Below are 7,678 nucleotides of genomic sequence, written 5' to 3'. Positions count from 1 at the left end.
TTGTTGAATTGTTTATTTAGTGGAAGATTAAGCATGTGATTATAAGTAATTTGAAACATAGCAAAAATTAGAATAAAAGTAAGAAATGCAAAAATCTGTTCTCTTTATATTAATAAAAATTTAAAAATAAGTATGGGAGACCAGGAAAAGCACCTGGCTCCTGGCTTCAGATCAGTGCGGTGAGCCGGCTGCAGCGGCCACTGGGGGGTGAACCAACTGAAAAAGGAAGACCTTTCTCTCTGTCTCTCTCTCTGTCACTGTCCACTCTGCCTGTACAAAAAATAAAAAAAAAAATAATATAAAGAAAAGGGAGGGTGAGGGGAAGAGAGGGAGGGTTGGAAGTACTGCTGTGTTCTAAAGCTGAATATATGAAATGAATGGAAACTGTTTCCTTTATATAAATACATAAAAAGGAAACTTCATGATTATAGCTTTAATCATTATAGCTTTTAACTACAAATAAATGTGTAGTTTAGGGAGAAAGATAGATGTTCTTTTCAACGCAGATTTTGGCCACACACCATTGTCCTTTATTTTGATCCATTGGAGAACTATTTTCATTTGGCTGTTTGTTCTTGAGGCCCAATGGACTTTGTCACAGGCCATTATAAGTTCTCCCAGCCCATTGAATTTCCCTAAAAATCATTTATTAGTCCTGTAAATATTGTCTCCACTCACCATTTCCCCTTCTCATACATAAAAAGGCATCTATATGTTCTAAATCATGTTGGGCTAATGGCTAATAACATGCCTGTTATTTTTCCCGTGTTGTTATTTTTTTTTCCTCTTTTGTACATTAATACTTTGCATGCCTTTTCTTTTGTTTCTTCTAAATATGGTCAGTTCATTTCAGGGAACCTTAATAGGGCAGAAGGGAAATTTCACTTTTCCCCTATTTATATATTCCTTTCTTTTCACTAAATGGAGTATAATCCTGTTGATGGGGGAAATGTATTTATCAAATAAACATTCACAACATTACTTTGATATAAAATTTAATATGTTCTATGAAGAAATGATACAGGGTATTAGGGGGAGTAGATGTAGCCTTGTGAGGGGCTAGAGGAGGATGTGGATTCTGGGGATGTGTTCCTTTAGGTTGAGATCCTTTGGGGGCCCCATGATGAGTAGTTTAGAAGTAGAGATAATACAACTTTATAGAGAATATTTGCTACATATAAAATGTTGTTGTTTTTAAGTAATCAGTTTATTTTTAGCTTAGAATAATGATATATCTGGACTTTTGCTTCACTTGCAAGAGTCTTTGGGCTATCAAATTCTGCATCTCCCATGCTTGCCCACTATGAGCCCCTTCCTCACTCACCCATATTTACATTACTATCATATGGTGTGGCTTGAAACATGAGATATAACCTATTGCATAGTTGTAAAGGCCTAAGATCATATGGGCAGCAGCTAGTGGAGTAAGGCTTTGGACAATGACTTTCATTCTCCTAAGACTTTTACTTCTTCATGGGCCTAGAAGAGTCATCCTCTGATGATGTTCTTCACCCAAAAATCTACTGAACACTTCAGTTCTTGGTTGATCATTATTCTCCACATTAGCATGGTTCACAATATGTGGTTGATTTGGAATAGGAAAATAGAAAATCACTATGCTTTAGTAAATGTGCTTGCTCCCAGCCACTTTTAATGTGCACAATTCACCTGCATTGTTTTTGGCAATAACACATTTTCAATACCCTTCAGCCTCATTTAAAACTGTAATTGTCAGTGGATAATTATAAGGGCTCTGTAACAAAAAGCAGTTGACAAGCAACGAGTTGAAGCCTGCAGAGCACCGTGATGAAAAAGCACAGGGAGGGGGGCAAATCCTCCCCTTGGAGTTCCTAGGGCAAAGGCTCATTTTTCAGATATGACAGGATTGCTAAAATAGCTGGCATTTTTCTCTTGGATATTTGGGATGTCATACTATGAAAAAAAAAAAAAAACAATGTAAAACCATTTTATTTTTTGAAGACTCTTACCATAAAGGAAATGTGAATTTTAATTGGGAAGATGGAGGAATTTTCTCATTAATGAAAGGAGGCTAGTATAAATTTAAACATTTTTTAAGACAAAGATGGCTCTAAAGATATGTTCATGAGAAAATTTATTTCAAAGAGAACCCTTAAAAATGGTAAGAGAATGACATGAAAATCTCTTATGCTTTATGCAAGATTACTGCAAAGCTGAAAGTTCTTAAATGCACAAAGGGGACTAAAATGCTTATAGCAAATTATTTTTATTAAATTTTAAAAATTTAAATACAATGCTATCATATTTCTTTTAAATTGAATTACCATACATTGAATTTTTCATGAATGGATTGTGCACTCATGTTTCAAATTTGGGATTTTTACAGCTATTAAATAAAAGTCATTATTTTGTGAACTTTTTATTTTATTGAATCAACTGAGGAATTTATAATATAATTGTAATATATTTTATTTGATAATAATTCCCACTGTCGCTCCCCCTCTTCGCGGAGGAACGACACAGGACCCTGCGTTGTTCTTTCGTCTGCTCGGCCCTCCCCGGGTTTGCTGCTGGTTCTTCCCGGGTTGGCTACCGACCCTTCCACCTCCGTGGAAGGGCGGTTCCCCCTGCCACTTTTCCCACTTCCGCGGGGGAGCGGCACACCACCGGCCGGCTCCCTCGGGGGCTGCTCAGATGTTCCTCAGGTGTTCCTCTTAGATGTTCCTGGTGCATGTTGTCTCTCTCCTCCTTTATAGTCCTCTTCCACCAATCCCAACTCCCACACGCTGAGTATGCTGCTCTCCTCCAATCAGGAGCAGGTCCTACAGTTTATTGGTTGAACTGGAGGCAGCTGTGTAGAAGCTGTTTACTCCCTTCTCAGCACCATATTGTGGGAGAGCAGATGCATAGAATAAGTCTTAATTCCAGTAACTTAGCCTAGTCTGAGTTGCTCCCCACATCCCACAAAGAGGTGATTTAAAGATTCTACATTCACTGAGGAGTTTCATTTACTCTCACTCTGGATTCCTGATTCCTAAAATGGAAAGGGATGAAATCTGCCCAAATGGCACCAAGTTGAATAAAGCAAAAAAAAAAAAAAAAAGTGCATCTTAAAGCATATAAGAATGATAACGTGGGGCCTGCACTGTGGTATATTAGGCTAGGCCTCCATCTGTGGTGCCAGCTTTCCATATGAATGCTGGTTCAAGTCCCAGCTGCTCCTCTTCCAATCAAGTTGTCTGTTTATGGACTGGGAAAGCAGTGGAAGGTGGCCTAATGGGGGACTGGAAGAAAGTCCTGGCTCCTTGCTTTAGATCTGGCTGCTGCAGTCACTTGGGGAGTGAACCAGTAGATGGAAGAACTTTCTATCTCTCCCTCTCTCTGTCAGTAACTTTGCCTCTCAAATAGATAAAATCTTAAAAAAAAAAAAAGAATAACGAGGTCTTTTTTTTAACTCAGCAGTTTTAGATTAATTCATTATTACTTTTATATCTTACAAATTATTTGATTCATTCACATTTTAAAGACCAGAACTCATTTCTTCTTACTAGTATTGATTAGCATTTTTTTTTGTGGGGGAGGGGGGGTTAGGGGATAAAGAGAATTTCTCATGAAAATAATACATAAAATAGAAAATGAGCAAAAAACATTTATATTATATCTATCTCCCCCTATCTGATCACTGGTAAAGTAAAATGTTCAATATTGAATAACTTATGTACATAAAGCCACAAGGAGTAGTTTGAAAACTGGTGCAGGATTATTCAAAATAGCCAGAAATGGATTCAATCCAGATGGTTATCAATGGATGAATGAAAAAAGAAAATGTGATATAATTGCCCGACCTTAAAAAACAATGACATTTTGACATTCATAGCAAAATGGGTGGATCTGGAGGACATACATTATGGTAAGCAAAGTAAGTCAGATAGAGAAAGATAAATGCTATATGTTCTTTCTCATAAGTGAAAGCCCATTTGAATGTAGAGTAGTGACAACCATTGACCAGAAAAGTTGGGAAGAAGAGGGATAGAGGTTTGAATAATGCATACTAAAGCAAAGTTATATAGGGAGGAAAACAAGTCCTGGTGTTCCATAGCACAGTGGGATAACCATAGCTCACAATAAACTATTTCATATTTTATGGTAACTAGAGGAAAGGACCTTGAAGTCTCCAAACATAACATAAGGATAAGGGGATTGAAATGTTAATTGCCCTGATTTGATATTACATAATGGATAAATTAACTGAAATTTCACACTATATCCTGAAATATATACAATTTTACATTAATCTCAAACTTTGAAAAAAAAAGTTTATGGAGATGTTAATGTGTTGATTTGATCATTACACACTGTATTCATGCACACAAGCATGGGGCTGGACTCTACAGAAATGAACATGAAAAAATGCTGGTGCAAAGAGTAGGAGACAGAAAAGCATGGAAAGCCCCAAATTCCAGTATCCCCACCCTACTTCCTATGGACTCAAGATGTCCTCACAACCAAGTAATCATGAACAGGATTTATTTAAGAAGAAAATTAATTAGAGGAAGATTATAGGAAGTCTCAGTGGAAGGGAAAGCATACATTTTTTTTAGAAGTCTAGATTGAGGTAAGGATGGAAAGCAAATAGCAAAGTTCAGGGCTAAATGTGTGTGGAAACAGAGAGGGTGACTGCCTGCTAAGCCAAGCTTGAACTTCCAAAACATTTTCCAGGAATGACTGTCCTGGCCCCAGTTGCATTTAATGGGAAAATAAAGCATTTCATTTCAACAAGTTTTTAAAGTGCTTAGGAGTTCTGACAATGTGCTGATTTAAGTCCATACTAGACTCAAATGAGATCCTATTTGCTTTTGCAAAAATTGGTCTTGATGGACATTGGCTGAGGTTGTGTGTGTATGTGGGGTTTGCCCCATCCACAGGAAGTGTGATAATGTACAGAGCAGAGGGAACTCAGAAGTGAGACAATGTGCACTGTCTACCTGGTACTGCCTACTTCAGATGATTATTTTCTTCAGTTTGTTACCCACCACTGTATTCTGTCTGGCATGACTATGGCTGTGACTGATGTATGGGCTATATTTCCAAGATTAAAATTCTTTCAAAAAATTTGCTTAAAGGAAAAGACATATCAGATGGTTCTAATGTTATAAAATACTGACATTATGATTTGAAAGCCAGACCTCTGTAGCACTGGCAACTGAATGATATTATTTATCAAATGTTGAGAATGCACTGAAAAATGCATTTTTATGGTTCTATGAAACAGTTCAGCCCCTCACATTATATACTATGCAGCGATGGCCTATTGCATTTACATTCTATAACTTGTGGATGGCATTCCAAGATTTTATGACTATCTTTGAATCTTAAATAGATTCTAAATAAGTGAGTTTCAAATTCTCTCCTCTGACTAATGGCCAAGGTATTAATTTTCTTTTTTGATCCCACTAGAGCCATTTAATGTTATTGTGCTGGTATTCAAGTATAATTTTCAGATGTTAAGAAATAAAAACTACTGTCATTGAAACAGGATTACTGTGTATACAAAATTATTTTAATTTTAAATGAGAGTAGTAGAATTATAAAGCTTATTCAAAGAATATTTGAGGAACTGAGTGTTATATAGGCATTCAGAAAGAAAAATGTTAAAATAATATTGTTATTCGATATATCGGCCATTTTATATTCCTATATTTCAAGTTTATATCCTATAGGCAAAGTTTATATCCTACAGGCAATAAAATCATAACCTTGGGGATTTCCTTTCTATCAGAGACAATATTGGCATCTTTACTAATAAAAACCACAAATTTAACAATCAACATCATATCTCTAGAATTTTAGTCATTAGTAGAATACACATAATATAGAGTAATTTACTTTAGAAACTAAACCTTAGGTACCTTTTAAAATATGCCATTGATTAAGGTCTTTCCTTGGCTTTATAATTTTTGGGTAATTTAAAAATTTATGTTTGATGGAAACACATAAAAATCAACCAAAATGCTGTTTCTCTCAAGTATTTACTGGCCTGGGATATACTAGGGAACAAGTATGACCATGCTACCACTAGACTAATAATCTCTACTTCAGTGGAGGTTCCTAGGCTGGCAGTATCTGAGAGATAAGGGAAAACTCATTGACTATCGCATTTGTTTGGAGTACTCAAATTTAACTTGAATTAAAATCTGTGTAACATGGAATTAATGGAGTTGTTGAAAAATAGCTCCTATGCAAATTTGTTATCTTTTTTTATTTAGTAAATATAAATTTCCAAAGTACAGTTATGGATTACAATGGCTCCCCCCCACCATAATTTCCCTCCCACTCGCACCCCTCCCATTTCCCACTCCCTCTCCCATTCCATTCACATCAAGATTCATTTTCAATTCTCTTTATATACAGAAGATCAATTTAGTAGATATTAAGTAAAGATTTCATCAGTTTGCACCCACACAAAACATAAAGAGTAAAATACTATTTGAGTACTGGTTATAGCATTAATTCACATTGGACAACACATTAAGGACAGAGATCCCACATGAGGAGTAAGTACACAGTGACTCCTGTTGTTGACTTAACACTTTGAGACTCTTGTTTATGGCATCAGTAATCTCCCTAGGCTCTAGTCATGAGTTTCCAAGGCTATGGAAGCCTTTTGAGTTCGCCGACTTTGATCTTATTCTGACAGGGTCATAGTCAAAGTGGAAGTTCTCTCCTCCCTTCAGAGAAAGGTACCTCCTTCTTGGGTGGCCCATTCTTTCCACTGGGATCTTACTCACTGAGATCTTTCATTTAGGTCCTCTTTTTTTTAATTTTTTTTTTTTTTTTTTTTTTTGCCAGAGTGTCTTGGCTTTCCATGCCTAAAATACTCTCATGGGCTCTTCAGCCAGATCCGAATGCCTTAAAGGCTGATGCTCAGGCCAGAGTGCTATTTAGGACATCTGCCATTCTATGAGTTTGTGTGTATCCCACTTGCCATGATGGATCATTCTCTCTCTTTTTGATTGTATCAGTTAGTATTCGCAGACACTAGTCTTGTTTGTGTGATCCCTTTGGCACTTAGACCTATCAGTGTGATCAATTGTGAACTGAAATTGATCACTTGGACTAGTGAGATGGCATTGGTACATGCCACCTTGATGGGATTGTATTGGAATCCTCTGGCACGATTCTAACTCCATCATTTGGGGCAAGTCCGATTGAGCATGTCCCAAATTGTACATCTCCTCCCTCTCTTATTCCCACTGTTATATTTAACAGGGATAAATTTTCAGTTAAAATTTAAACACCTAAGAATAAATGTGTGTTAATTACAGAGTTCAACCAATAGTACTAGAACAAAACAAAGAAAAAATACTAAAATGGATAAAGTATACATTGTACATCAACAGTCAGCACAAGAGCTGATCAAGTCACTGTTTCTCGTAGTGTCCATTTCACTTCAACAGGTTTCCCCTTTGGGGCTCAGTTGGTTGTCACTGATCAGGGAGAACATATGATATTTGTCCCTTTTGGACTGGCTTAATTCACTCAGCATAATGTTTTCCAGATTCCTCCATCTTGTTGCAAATGACCAGATTTCATTATTTTTGACTGCTATATAGTATTCTAAAGAGTACATTTCCCATAATTTCTTTATGCAGTCCACTGTTGATGAGCATTTGTGTTGGTTCCAGGTCTTAGCTATTGT

Source organism: Oryctolagus cuniculus, chromosome 14 (genome assembly GCF_051225735.1).
Source record: "Oryctolagus cuniculus isolate XC-2025 breed Fujian yellow rabbit chromosome 14, ASM5122573v1, whole genome shotgun sequence".
Lineage (NCBI taxonomy): Eukaryota > Metazoa > Chordata > Mammalia > Lagomorpha > Leporidae > Oryctolagus > Oryctolagus cuniculus.
This window is presented reverse-complemented; position numbering follows the sequence as displayed.